This window comes from Cupressus sempervirens, chromosome 4 (assembly GCF_028749045.1).
Source record: "Cupressus sempervirens isolate cs-2001-9-10 chromosome 4, ASM2874904v1, whole genome shotgun sequence".
NCBI classification, from domain to species: domain Eukaryota; kingdom Viridiplantae; phylum Streptophyta; class Pinopsida; order Cupressales; family Cupressaceae; genus Cupressus; species Cupressus sempervirens.
Window position 1 is genome coordinate 380,770,435 of NC_143121.1, and position 16,146 is coordinate 380,786,580.

Genomic DNA, 16,146 nt, shown 5'->3' on the forward strand with positions numbered 1-16,146 from the left:
ACTTGGTTGGATCTCAAAAGGGTAGATGACAACATGGCTGATCTTAACAAGTTTTTAAATGCTATCATTTTAAGTCAAGAGGATGATGAATTGATATGGAAGTATGTTCCTAGTAGGATGTTCTCTGTTTCCTTTGTCTATGTCACTTCCTTTTATATGCATCGAGAAGCCTATTAGGCCAAGGCTTGGATGAAAGGTATGACACCTAAAATTAATATTTTCTTTTGGATTCTTTTGGAGGATAAGATCTTGACTATAGATAATTTAGTGAAGAGAGGGTTCAATACCATTAATAGATGTTATCTTTGCAAGAATGCAACTGAGTCAGCCAACCATTTAACTTTTCATTACTCTTATACTAAAAGGATTTGGGACAGGTGTGTGGTCTGATGAAAATTGATTGGGTTCTCCCTGCCACTATCCAAATATTTTTCATTAGTTAGAAGCCTCCTTCTAATAATTGTTTGATCTTAAGATTGTGGGATTTTATTCTCCCATATCTTTTTTGGGGTATATGGAAGGAGCATAATGATAGGGTGTTTAGAGGTGTTGAATCTAACTCTAATCAATTTTTTTGTAAGATTAAGGCTCTAATGATAGAGAATATTGAAGCCAATGGATTAGGTCAGCAACATCACAATGATTGGGAAGAGATGGTGATTCAAAAATAGAACCTTAGTGGATTGAGTATGGACCAAAAGGGTCCTAATCCAAGGGACGCTACTAGATGGGATAGCCCATTGGTGGATTGGTATAAGATAAAATTTGACAGGGCCTCCAAAGGTAATCTAGGAATTTTTGGTTGTGGCATTGTTACTATAGATGCTTATGGAGAGAAAGTGAGTTTTATGGCTATCCCTATTGGTAGCCAAACCAATCATGTTGCTGAAGCTAGTGTTGCCCTACATGGTCTCATTTATGCAAAGAGTTTGAATTTGAGGAAGGTTTGGGTGGAAGGAGATTCTCTTAAAATCATTAGGGTAAGTGCACCAAGTTGTGGTGCCAAAAGGGGGTATAAGTGGACACCTTTTTTTTGAAATCAATAATTTCTGAACTTCAACAAGAGTTTGAAGATAGTTACGCTTAAAATTTTAAGATATGAAAAAAAAAAAGTAGTAGTCCTTTCAATCTAGTTTCTAAACTACTAATTTTTTTTTCAAAATGGTTTAGTTTTAGGCCCTCAAAAAAGGGGGCCATAGAAAGAGGTTTTTTTTTTTTTAGAAAAAAACATAACATAGTGCAAAGTGTGGCCCCCTAATATTTTAACTTTTATTTTGAAATTTTTTAATCACTCTGGTCAAAAGTTACCTAACACCATGTTGTTTATCCAATTTTTTTTTTGTAATTTTATAATGCATATATATTTTTAATGAATTTTGTAAGTGGACACATCCCAAAAGCATGAAATATCTATGTGCTCCCCCTAGAAATTATTGAAAACTAATCCAAAATAAAAACTTCTTTTTTTTCAAAGTGTGTAGAATGGAGTCTAGTTTGTAAAAAACTAACTTTTTGCAAAATTCAACAAACAAGCTAAAATCTACACTCCAATTAGTACATGTTGGTTTTTGAGAGAAATTGGACATACATTCAAAAGAAATTATAGTTGAAAGGCTTGAAATAATATGAATTTGAAATATATTATATGGAAATATAGCTAACATAGAGATCTATAATACTACATAACCTAATTTTATCGATTCTCAACCACAAGAAAACATGAAGGAGAGCACAGAAGAAAAAATAAGCATTTTTTGTATGCTTTTTGTAAAACATGTCTTAGACCAGTTTAGAGCCTCCAAACCTTTGGGTTGGGTCCCCAAGAAAAATCCAAGCCTTAGACTTGGTGGTATCTAATGCTTAAGATAGTGCGTTTATGCAATAGTGCGTATGTGCTATAGTGTGTACATGCTATTTAATGCATTTTAAAATTCAACACTTAAATAGTCCATACACACTATTTAAATGACTTAAATAGCACATGTGCACTATAGCACACACGTGGTATAGTGTGTACGCACTATTTAAGAATTCAATTTTAATAGAGAGGATGGAGAAGGAGAGAGGTAGAGAGGGTAAAGAGTGAGAGAGAGTAGAGATTGGGGAGAGAGTAGGGGATATGGTGTATAGTGATAGAGAAGAATAGAAAAAAAGAAGGGAATGGAGAGAGAGAGAGAGAGAGAGAGAGAGAGAGAGAGAGAGAGAGAGGATTAAGAGTAGAGGATGGGAGATCAAAGGGTACATGGGATATGATGCTTAGAAAGGGAGGGAGGGACACATAGTAGGGGATGTGAGAAGGTGGGATTGGGAGAGAGAGAGAGAGAGAGAGAGAGAGAGAGAGAGAGAGAGAGAGAGAGAGAGAGAGAGAGAGAGAGAGAGGAATGGTGGTTCAAAGCATACATGGAATAGGAGGTGTATATAAATAGAGAGAGAGAGAGGGAGGGACATAAAGTATTGGATGATAGAGGGAGAGGGAGGGAGGGGAGAGAAAGAGGGAGAGAGAGAGGGAGAGGGAGAGGGAGAGGAAGAGGGAGAGGGAGAGAGAATGAGAGAGAATGAGGGAGAGGGAGAGAGAGAGATTGATAGGGAGTAGAGAATGGGGGTTCAAAGAGTACATGAGGTAGAATTCATAGAAAGATAAAAGGGACACAGATTAATGGTTAGGGGGGAGAGGGAGGGAGGGAGGGAGGAGAGAGAGAGAGAGAGAGAGAGAGAGAGAGAGAGAGAGAGAGAGAGAGAGAGAGAGAATGATGTACCCAAACTGAGCTTGATGCACCCAAAGTCACAAACAAAAGAACCCAAAGTCTTATATAAGTTCAAACTGAGCTTGATTCACCCAAAGTCACAAAAAAAAGAACTCGAGCTTGAAGTTGAAGTTCATAATGAAGATATTGAAATTCATTCAAAGCCCAAAGAACCTATATTAGCAAGATATGTTAGAAGCATCATGCACCTAATCAGATCATTAGAGACAAATCAGATGGAACAATGACAAGAAGTAAATTAAAATGTACATGTTTACGTGTTGAATTTGAACCTAGAAATGTTAAAGATGCTCTGGAAAATGAAAGTTGGATTGAGGCTATGAATAAAGAGATAGATCAGATAGAGAATAATACTTGGACTCTTGTTCCTAGGCCTAAGGATAAAAATGTGATTGGTACAAAATGGCTATTCAGAAATAAGTTAAATGAAGATGGAAAAGTGTCTAAAAATAAAACAATACTCGTATGTAAAGGCTATTCTCAAGAAGAAGGCATTGATTATGGTGAAATTTTTTCCCCTGTTGCAAAACTGGAAGGTGTCAAAACTCTACTTGCATATGCAACTCATAAAGGATTTAAGGTATATTAGATGGATTTTAAATCTACATTCTTGATGAGGAAGTCTACATTGAATAGCTAGAAGGTTTTGTAGATCCTAGCAAAAAGGACATGGTCTACAAATTAACAAAGCACTATATGGTCTTAAACAAGCTCTTAGAGCCTGGTGTGAAAGACTGCATAACTATTTGATGCAAATTGGTTTTCAAAGAACAAATCATAACAATAGTCTATATATTAACGAAGGACCAGACAAGAAGATAGTGTTGGCATAAATATTTGTCGATGATACTCTATTTAGAGGAAATGATGACTTATGCAAAGCATTTTCAAATGAAATGAGTAAGGAATTTGAGATGTCCATTTTTGGTGAGATAAAATTCTTTGTTGGATTACAGATACAATAGAAAAAAAATGGTATCTACATCACTCAATCTAATATATCAAGGAGATACTGAAGAAGTTTGGAATGAAAGATTCAAGACTAGTTGAAACTCCCATGTGTATTGGACATAGGTTTTCCAAAAATGATGACTCCAAAGAAGTAGATCAGACCTTATATAAATCAATGATTGAAAAATTGTAGTATGTAGTACAAACAAGGCCTGACATTGCCTTAGCAGTTGGGATAGTGGCAAGATTTTCAGCAAATCCTAGAGAAAACCATATGATGGCAATCAAGAAAATCTTGAAATATCTAAAAAGCACTAAAGACTATGGATTATGGTACAAACTTGGAGGCAATCTAGACTTAAAGGTGTTCACTGATGTTGATTGGGCAAGAAGTCTTGAGGACAAAAAAAGTACAAGTGGAGGAGTATTCTTCCTTGGTAAAAGACTAGTATCTTGGCAAAGCAAGAAGAAAAATTGTACATCTCAATTCACAGTAGAGGCAGCGTATGTGGCAGCAGTAATCAATTTTTCTAACATTGTTTAGTTCAAACAATTGTTGGAAGGAATGAAGGTAGAAATCAAAGATCCAGTAGTCATATACTGTAATAAAACTAGTGTAATCAATATATCAAAGAAGCTAGTGATGCATTCCAAAATAAAGAACATTGCTATAAAATGTCACTTCTTAAGAGAATTGATGTAGGATAAAGAAGTCAGATTGGAATATGCGAATACAAAAGAATAGATTGCAGACATATTCATCAAGTCATTACCTAAAGATGCATTCTTGTATCTAAGAGGTAAGCTAGGGTTCATTCCCTTATTTGAAGCTCACTAAATAAAATTTAGTGATGCATCAACTAGAACAAGTTGAAGATCAATTAGTTGATGTAGTATTGTTAAGGGAAAATTACAAATGAATCAATACTTAAGGTACACCGATATTATCAAACCTATTATCTTTGGCATGTGTTGTCAAAGAGGGAGAATTTTACTGTCATATCTCTCAGAAATTTTGTTATTCCAAAAGAAGAAGAAGTTACATAGAGGGAGAATACTTCAAAGAGGGAGAAGTTATACAGAGACATCAAGAAAGAATATACTTGTAGAAGATTGCTTGAAGACTAAAGCTCACTAACAGAGAGAATCTTGTTCTCAAAATTTCATTACCTATGACATGTGATTCCATCAATGCCAAAGAGGGAGATTTTTGGATACAATTGATTAATTGTGTGTTTTCTTTGATGTTACACAAATGTCATATCATTTTCTGTTAGTGCATGTCGAGCTCACTCGGGCAGTGAAGACAATTTTCCTTGTCTTTCAAACATTCCTATGTAGAAGATAGTGTCTACCAAGTCCACTCGGGTGTAAAAGGGAATCATGTAGAAGATGAGTGTTACCCGAGCTCACTCGGTTAATGAAGGAAAGTTGGATCAAACTAGTACTAACTGAGCTCACTCGGTTACCAAATGATTTTTGCAAGTTTGCACTGTTAATCGAGGTTCTGTTGGTTAACACAGGAAATCACTTTTGAGTTAGTGTTTGCTAAGCTAGGTTGGCTAATGAAGGATTTTCTTATTTTGGCATATTAAGCTCAATTAATTTATCTATTGGTTCTAGTCGACTATGGTGATGAATAGTAATTATTCTAAGTTGTATTTGAGCTACCTTGACAATGTGAAAGATATAAATAAAAGGTCAAGTTGTAGTTTCAAGTGTGTGTAAGATATTGTGAATAAATTGTAAGGGATGGAGAGAGGAAGTGAATTTGAAGGATAAACAGAATATCCTTGAGGAGAAGAAAAGCTATATTCGATCAAGAAGGATCAAGTACATGCCAAAATAGAGATCTATAATCAAAAAATTAGTTGCACCTCAATCATGTCATTTCATTGCTACTTTCTAATGATTGTATCAGTGATCTAAATATCTTAACAGAGTTGGTTTAATAGCCATTTGTAAATCCTCTAACAAGGTAGCAGTTCTATTGAATTGTCAAAAGATCTCTCACAAGGCCACTCCTAACAGAGTGATCAAATCCTTCAATAGGGTCACACTTAACAATATGTTTTTGTAAGCTTTAAAAGGGTTACCTCCTAATAAGGCTCACTTTAGAAGAGTGAAAATTAGTAACTAGTTACATTGGTGATTTTTCCCAAATTGGGTTTTCATGTTAAATCTTGGTGTCATATGTGTTCATGTTATTTATTTCATGCTTGCAATTAAGACTTAGTAATCACTAAAAATATCTTAAGTTGTGCTAAGTTAATTGATTACTGAGTACTTTCAGTATATATTGAGTTACAACATTAACTATATATTTACCAATCATCAGTATTCATTTTTTAGATTTTAATTCATTGTTGACATCTAAGGGATCTATGATTTATTTTAGTGGTAACTAATTCACCCCTCCCCTCTCAGTTACTACTGCTATATTTCCAACAATTTCTCTCTCTCTCTCTCTCTCTCTCTCTCTCTCTCTCTCTCTCTCTCTCTCTCTCTCTCTCTCTCTCTCTCTCTCTCTCTCTCTCTCTCTCTCTCTCACTTATGCTTGGTACATTGACCAATTTTTTTTTTCTTAGCAACCAACATTCCCAGCTCGATAGTACACTCTTATTCTTTATATTTTCACTTCACAACTTCAATTCTTTCTTATTGATCAATTTAACTGACTCTCTCGTCTTTATAACTTTTCATAAAATTATGTAAAACAATCAAACCAATATCACCTTGTAAAATACTAATTCCTCAATTGCCCATTTAAGCTTAAACACTTAAGGGAAATATTTTTGGGTGGTACAAGTTTGCCAATGACTTAAGATACACCTGTATCAAATTTAATCAAATTGATAGTAGAGTACATGGTACATTATCCATAATTTCTCATTTCACCTATTCATAATTTTCACATAGCACAAAAATACCATTGACATCCATATTTCCAATTAGATATTCCCATGAACATATGTAAACATGTAAAATACACATTTCAACATCATATTTTCTCATGAGATAATAAAATCTACTATGACTTAAATTGGTACAAAATTATATGAATGATACATTATGCCAACTCTTTTATCATTAAATCAACATACATGTTGTTCCAATTAAGGAAAAATGATAAAGTTTCATTTCACATATTCATTAGTCATGCAAGATATTCAAATATAATCACTATAAGGGGGTCCAACTTGTTTACACAATAAGGATGTGTAAAATAGATAAAGCAACATCCTTTTCAAGTATAATAAATCAACTAGATACATTTATCATAACATTCACATTTTTTTTAAATACATATTTTAAATCTTACCAAGTTAAGGGGAAACAATTTCTCACAAAAACAAGAAAATGGAGAGATTATACACAATGCATCAACAATAGTTGGAGCACATGAAACATATTCATTTAATCATTTATGAAATCTCTCCTAAGTGGAATTGCCTCTTTATCACCCTTGGTTATGCCTCCAAATTATAAATCATGCATTTGTACCTCCTTATCCAACATTTATTGATGGTCACACTTCAAATAAAGAGTAAAGAGACAAGAATTCTATTTTCATTTATGATGATCCTTATCAAACAAACCTTCATTTAATTATTTTGGATAACACTTGAACTATAAATTTTTAAACATAGTCAATCATATATCTTTTGCATATGATATCACATTAAGAACTCTATATAGTAACAAATAAGAAAATACATGGATTTAATTTAGCAAACACTGAAAAATTCATAATTTACAACAATGATATGGAAACAAGATTAACTAGTGATCTTAATGTTGTATCCTAGGTTCTCATATGAAATGCAATGCCCTATCAAAGAACTTTCAGCACTAGGACAAAATTCACACTAAAATAAAATATATTTCAAATAGCATTTATTACTTTAAAGATATAATATTAAATTTAAAAACTTATCTATCCCTCTTTCATGACATTTTCATTTCCATCAAATTATATATTCAACCATGTATCTATATTATTTATTTTTCTATAATACATCATGCCCACATCTCCTTTCCACACACAATTTTAGTTATGGAGAACTAAATCATGTCACAATATTATACCATACAAGTAGCACAAGAAAGAAATATTTTAACATTATTTAATTTTCTCACAATACACTATACCATATAAAATAGTACATGAGAACACCATGTGTATTGGATTTGACATGAGACAAAGAAATAATATTTTACTACCCAAATTTTTCTGGAATTCTTAGCTATAAATTGTTCATATACATAAGTAACCTTTCTAGATTCGGAAGTATACTAAGTACTTAGATCTAATGTTGTCAAGTTTGTTAGGTCACCAATCTCATCTGGTATGTTTCCCTCAAGTTTGCACAGAGAGAGAATTATAATAAATATAACCATAGTTATATATATTATTATTTATATTAATTTATCTCATATAATAAACACACACACACACACACACACACACACACACAACTATATCTCATAGATAATTATATATAGGTTTATCCAACTGAAGCTACCACACATGAACATTCCGTCTTAGCAAGGCAGGATAAACATATGACCATTTATTACCTCAATATAAGAATATCTTTGATCAGAAGATATTCATCATTTTGATATCACATTTGATATCATGAGTATTAGTCTTCTAGAATATCAACATACGATTTTCACCTATTACTCATATAGGGTTTTGATATCACATTTGATATCAAGAGTATTGGTCTCCCAGGATATTGACATATGATATTTATCAAGTACTCAACTAAGGTGTGATATGACATTTGATATCATGAGTACTGGTCTCCAAGAATATCATATGATATTCACCAAGTACTCAAAATAAGATTTGATATCACATCAGCTATCGAGAGTATTGGCCTCCCAAAATATCAATGATATTCACCAAATACTCTGAGTAATGGTCTACTAGAATGTTGAGATGCAAGAGATTCACCATTTACTCAATTTATTTGATCTCATATAAAAGTTATTGTAAGATTGTCACCTTACAATAAATTCTCCAAATACAAGTGATGATCATTTGGAAGTCGTCACTTCCTCATGATGTACACAGGGGTTAGACCCAGTAAAATCACATGGTCACAATGTATGAATCATGGTCCTCTTGACTGAGACAATTTATTGATCATTGGAGAATCCATCTTATCATGGTTTACTCCCTCTGAATCAGTATAATCAAGATCACCAAAGGTTGACAAAATCATATCTTCTATCTTTTCCTCTCTTTCAAGGTTGCCTAAAATGTTAGCCTCCCTCAAAATCTCAATCTTCCTCTTCCTACAATAACATTCTTAGAGGAAAAGACCAAGGCATATATAACTCTTATAGTACAAATAAGAATATTGGTAGTTTAACTCATGTCTGTTACTAACAATTTTTTTTTCTCTCATTATAATCATGATTCAAATTATAATTCTTAATTGTATAAATTTATTTATATACTCTATATAGATTTATAAATTAAATAGTCTACAATTGTGATAAAAGAACTTACATCTATAAAATAAAAGCTATGTGTGTGTGTATCACATAACTCATTGATATATGATAACATATTCTAATTGTTATTGCATAATAAAGACAAGGGACTCATATGACATCATCTCAAGAATTGAATGCACCCTCTGTGAATTTGAGGCTCTAATGGTTCTCTTTAAAGTTTTGATTAAATTTCTTAATTATGGGCCCATCGATATTTCTTACATGGCACTCCTTTAATCTCCACCCACCATTCATGTCTGTAACTTCTTACTACACAAGGGATTGATGTAGTACTATATAAACTTACAATTCTTTATTTTTGATCAATCATTTTTTTTTTGTCTAGGGTGATGTGCATCACTTTAAACATTCACGCGACATGTAGTTGTGTCCACATTCACAAGGCAACTAGTTGGGGTGGGTTTGATGGGCCAAATTCTTTCATCCAATTAGTAATTACTAGCAGCAGTGTATAGGAGTTGATTCCTCTATCAAAATGAAATCTTACTTATTTTTAAGTACTTTTTGGTAGTATTACTTAGAAATTTATCAATGATAAGATATCAATGACTCATGCTAAGACATTAAAGTCTCGGTATGATAAATACTAAACCATATCCACATTAGTCTATCTTGATTAGTCATGTGGGATCATAACCCCAATCACTGTCATCTTTTCACATGACCTCTTGTTGTATTTATTAATTTTATTCTTTTATTTGTATGTTATGGAGACTATGTTAGGAGTACTTGATATATACACAATCATATATCTCTATATCATACACAATGAGCATTTTTTGAGTAGTATGAAAAACATTAACATTATAAATTAAAGTTGATTGATGTAAAATTCACATATGATTTTAATAATGTCATCATCCATTGGGTTTCTATGTAGTTGGTCTAACTAAGATCTTTTCTTGTTGAACATGCATTTGTAGAATGTAACAAAGAAACTACAAGTCTATTTAACAAAATTGATAACACAATTTACCATTCAATATTCATATTTATATTTGGGATGCATTGAATAACAATCTCACTATTACCAAACATTAGTTACTAGCCTATTGACCGATCCTTGGTTATTGGTTTGGGCTTTCAATTAATTATAGATTCAATCTCATTTAAAATCCAATGCAAATAGATGCTTGGATCATAGTCATCTATTTGTTTTTATAGACTCTTAATTTCTACTTTTGTCTTGTAGATCTCCTATGTATCTCTACTACATGTTATCCCAACTTTCTTTGTTGTGATATAATATCCAACATCTTAATTTCCAAGATTTACTCTAATACCATATTTTTTAATGAGGATCATTGCAAATGTACTTAGGACTTCCATAATAATTTGTATTTATGTTCCAAAGGAAGCTCTCCTCATATTAATAAGTATAAGCCATGAATAGACATGTCCCTTCTTCTCTATTTATTCATAAATATTATAATAAATATAACCATAGTTATATAAATCATTATTATTATGTTAATTTATCTCATATAATAAACACACACACACACACACACAACTATATCTCATAGATAATTATATAGGTTTATCCAATTGAAGCTACTACACATTGACACAAATGGAAAGGAGGCTAGTGGAGGATTCATCATGGCTAGCATGAGAGGAGGTTAATCATCTTGGTTTTCCTCAGAGTACCTGAAATGTGACAAGGTCACTTCTCAAATTACCTTGGGTGTCTGATGCAGGAGCATCTTGGGTGTAAGGGAAATCTTACATCACCCACAAATATTTCTATTTCCAATTTTCTAGTTTCTGTGTTTCTAATAAGAGCTATTTTTTGACAAAGTTTCTATTTGAGGAAGCTTGCTAATTTTAGTAAGTTGGTATTATGTGCTCAAATTGTTCTAATATCATGTGTGGAGGTTCATCTTGGACAAATAAACATGCTAGTTGAGTTTTATTTTCATATCATATATATTAGTGCAATAATTACAAATTTTTGGTGTGAATTTTGGCTATCTAAAATTTAGGTCAAATGATGAAGACCTGTGTGGCCTTAAAATGAGGTGAAACCTTGAAAGATAAATGCTTGCACAATTAATTGTTGAAGATCGCTAGTAGAGGATTTTGGAATAGAGTTATATTATCCCATTGGGTCAACAGTTGGCTAGTTATGGTCTCCAAAAGTGGACCATTCCAAAATAGAATTGTAAATTGTCTTCTGTCGATCCTTTGTAATAAAGTATAATAGAATAATATAAGATGAGGTTGGTTGGCCTCAAGAGTTAGCGTTTATTGTCTTCAACCTTCTTGGGAGGCTAAAAGTGCCTATATAAGGAAGGCTTGTAGGTTATCTAGGGTTGTTCTAGGTGATAGTTGTAGACTTGTCTTGCAAACTATTGTAGGGAAGGTGCCCATGTGAGTTGACATATTCTAATTCTATAATTTTGCATTTGCAGCAATAATAAGAAGCTTATATTTTATTCTCTTAATTTGTGTTATTTCTCTATTTCTATTGTGTGTATTCATATTAAGGGGAGCATCCTTCATCATACCTCCTTAACCAACATATTTTTATATAGAACACTTCAAATAAAGAGTAAAGAGAGAAGGTAAAATTACTTTCATTAATGACCCTTATCAAACAAACCTTCACTTATTACATTTATCTAACACATGCACTAGAAACTCTTAAATATAGTCAATCATATATATTTTTCATATTATATCACATTAAGAACTGTATATAACAACAAAGAACAAAATACATGGAGTTCATTTAGCAAATACCAAATAATTCATAATTGAGAACAACAATATGGGAAAAAGATTAACTAGTGATCTTAGTGTTGTAGCCTAGGCTTTCATATGAAATGTAATGCCCCATGAAGGAAATCCCAACACAAGGACAAAATTCACACTAAAATAAATTATATTTGAAATGGTATTCTTCACTTCAAAGATATAAAAGAAACAACATAAAATAATTCTTATTAAATAAAAAATTATCTCTCTCTCTTTTATGGCATTTTCCTTTCTCTTAAGTTATATATTCAATCATGTATCTAGATGATTGGTAGGTTTAAAATACATCACACAGATTATTGATATGTTTAAAATATATCACACCCACATCTTCTTTCCACTCACAATTTTAGTTGTGAGGAATTAAATCAAGTAAAAATATTATACTATAGAAGTAGCACAAGCAAGAAATATTGTAACATTATTTTATTTGCTCACAATAGATTATATGATCTAAAATAATACATGAGGACATCATGTGTATTGGATTTGACATGAAATAGAGAAATAACATTTTTTAAGCCCTAGGATGTAGATGTAGATGAACTTACCTCATTTCTTCACCCGGTAGTATGTCTTTCATTGTTAATAAAAGGTGTGATATCTATTGGCAATTGAGGAGGTTTATCAATACCAAGAAATGCAAGTCTGATTGTATTTAGTCTATCAACTATATCAGTCATATTTGGCCGCTCTATAGGTGAAGTTGTTGTGCAGAACAACCCAATTTGTATGAATTGAGTAAGGCATTCCATTACCATTGGCATCCTTGAATCTCGAGCTTCTCTAAGCAAGAAATTATCCACCACATTCAAGATTCTATTTGGAAAATGCATTTCTATCCATTTTTGTAGATTGATTCCTTCAATAAACATATCATCTATTGGCTTCCTTCTTGTCAGCAACTCTAAAACTAAAATTCCATAACTATATACATCTCCTTTTGTAGAAAGGTTTCCACCTATTCCATACTCTATAATGAAAATCAAAGAAGGATAAATTAATCCTAGGTTATTTAAAGCATATAATGGCTTATACAATAAATAAAGAAAATAAAATATTAGAGAAAGATAGAGAGAGTGACATACCTAGTGCAATGTAGCCAATAGATCCTTTAAGTGCACTGGTAGAAGTCAAAGCTTTTATAGAATTTTCAAAAATAATATTGGAAATGCCAAAATCTGCTATGTATGAGGTCATGTCATCTCCTAATAGAACATTACTAGGCTTGAGGTCACAGTGAATCACTTGAACAAAGCAATGATGGTGAAGGTATGCCATTCCTTGTGCTATCTCCATTGCTATCCTTATTCAATCACTCAAATCTAATGTATATCTACCCCCATCGGGAGGGTATAAGCATTTCTGTAAACTTCCATTTGACATGAATGGAAGAATTAATGCTTTAAAATCAAGGTTGGAGCATGCTGAAATTATTTTAATTACATTTCACTCTTTGCTGAAACTTTGGTGAGCATGTTCATCCCGCAACTTGAGAACTTTAACAGCAATATTTGTACCATTCTTTAGAGTCCCTTTATAAACTGACCCAAAGCTAGCAATTCCTAAAAGATTTTCATCACTGAACATACTTGTTGCATCTACAAGCTCTTTATATGTAATTTTTGGAGGCCATACTTTGAGACTAGGAGTATTGGAATGTTTGTATGATCTATAGGAAGATGCTACCAAAAGAAGAGACATTATCAAAATTGTAGTCCCAACTGCAAGAGGAATTATTACCTTTTTGGAGACTGATGGGTGTTTGTGATTGGATTGAGAGCACGGTGGCAAGTTCAACCACCCCCCACAGAGGCCAGGATTTCCCATAACTTCTGAGGCGTCAAGTATTGCTAAAGCTCCTCCTTTTGGCACCTCTCTAGTTAACTTGTTTGAAGAGAAATTGAGATGCTTTAGCATTTTCATATTTTTCAAAGGTACTGGAATCGTACCTGATAAATTGTTGCTAGAAAGATCCATGTATTGTAGGTTTTGCAGATCTGCCAGTGATGGTGGGATTGGTCCTTCAAATCCATTCCCAGAAAGATTTAGATAATCCAAACCCTTGCAGCTTGCCAGTGAACTAGGAATGCCTCCAGAAAAATTGTTATGAGAAACATCTATAGCTAAAACCATAACCATTTTGCTCATTTCCAAAATAGAACCTTGCAATAAATTTCCAGAAATGTTGAAATAGAACTGGAGATTCTCAAGTCCTGCAACTTCAGCTGGTATATTTCCTGTTAGTTCATTGTATGCCAAGTCCACTAATTCTAGAGTCTTGCATCTCCCTAAACTAGCAGGTATTTCTCCCGATAATTGATTTTGATCAAGATAGAGTTGTCTTAATTGTGGAAGCTCGCTAAGACTATCTGGTATTCTCCCTGAAAGCATGTTCTTACTGACTGACAACAATCCAAGTCTTTTTGACTGGCCAAAGTTTTCTGGAATTCTTCCCTGTAACTTGTTCATGTCCAGATATAATCTTTCCAGATTCGGAAGTTTACTGAGTGTAGATGGAATGGTGCCATTCAATCTGTTTGCACCTAGGTCTAATTTTGTCAAGTTTGTCAGGTTACCAATCTCATCTGGTATGTTTCCCCAAATTTCATTCCAGTCCAATTCTAAATCAGAGAGCGAATTTGAAAAGCGGCTGACAGAAGTGGGGATGATGCCACTGAGGTGATTATAGCTCAGTTGAAGGCTTTCCAGGCTGGTGCAATTCGTTAAGACTGTTAGAATGGACAAACCACTACTTCCACTCACAAAATGATTTTTCCCCAAATCAAGCCATGTCAGCTGCTGCATTTTCCCAAATAGCGGGGGCACTGTGCCGCTCAGTTGATTGTCACTAAAGTCCAGTGCTTGCAGCTTCGTCAAATTACCCAATGAGCTGGCTATTCCTCCAGTGAGTTGATTTCCCCACAAATACAAGTATTGCAAATCTGACAGCCTTCCAAACTCCCGTGGAATCGGGCCCTTTAAGGAGCTCCGACATAGCTGCAACAGTTGGAGACGAGTGCAATTTGAAAGGGCGGCGGGGATGAATCCCGTCAAGTTGTTAGTGTCAAGCTGAAGCGAGTTTAGTTGAGTAAGCATACCCAGCTCGGCTGGAATACCACCTTCGAGTCTATTTTCGCTCAAATCCAGGAGAGCCAAAAGAGACATGTTTCCTAAGGAAGGTGGGATAATACCTGTCAATCTGTTTACTCCTAATGCCATGATTTCTAAATTTGAAAGAAGGCTAAGCTCAGAGGGAATGGTTCCGCTTAACTTGTTAAAGGAAAGTTTGAGAGATTGTAAGGAATGGCAACCTCCAAGAGAGGATGGAATGTGACCCTCCAAATTGTTTATAGACAAGCGAAGGACTCTCAAGCGATGTAGCCATCCAAGCTGATATGGGATATGGCCCTCCAAGCTATTATTTCTGAGAGCAAGTACTCTTAGGAAGGAAAGATTACCGAGAAAGGGAGAGATGGGGCCATATAATCCCAGTGAGGTTCAATGAAACCACACGCTGTCGGCGTGAGGAGCAGATAACGCCAGTCCAATTGCAGAAGGTGTGATTTGGAGACCAGTCGGACAAGGAATTGAATGGATCCACGATGAGAGCAGATCTGAAAGCAATGAGTGATTGTTGATCAGAATAATTGGAAGGCTTTGCGCCCATCTGAGGAGGCAGCGCAGAGAGACAGGAAAAGAGCAGCAGAGAAAGCAGCATCGTCACCTTCATCTTCATTATTGGATTAACAGCAGGAAAAGAGAAGAAACAAAGTAGAAGATATGTGTTGTTTAAGACTGAGATTCGTTTTACATTTTACAGATATGTGTTGTTTAAGACTGAAGATGACAATTTTGACAGCTAGTAGTGGAAGTGGAATCTTGATGGTTACGTTGATGACTAAATGATGGTTTTTTTTTGGTTGTATAAGAAGTGAGCAATTTGTACAACTTGCGGAATGCAATTTGAAATGTGTTTGTTTGAACTCCAATTTTCTGCGCAGGTCATGAATGAAGTGAAAACGTTGCGTGTGGTGTTTGGCAGCTTTAAATGCAGTTGCAAGTGGATGATGCGAAGGCCCCTTCATGATTCATTAGTTAAAAGAGAAAATGAGAAAATTAGGCCAAAGTCGAG

At 33.8% G+C, this 16,146-nt stretch overlaps 1 pseudogene across 1 annotated transcript; it reads right to left on the reverse strand.

Annotated features, from left to right (window-relative positions):
- Positions 1 to 12,422: 12,422 nt before the first annotated feature.
- LOC149561658 (uncharacterized) lies at positions 12,423 to 15,783 on the reverse strand (annotated as a pseudogene). Its single transcript, XR_016363844.1, has 2 exons — positions 13,100 to 15,783; positions 12,423 to 12,984 (listed from the first exon to the last, which is right to left on the reverse strand). The product of XR_016363844.1 is annotated as an uncharacterized LOC149561658 (transcript).
- Between the last annotated feature and the right edge of the window lie 363 nt (positions 15,784 to 16,146).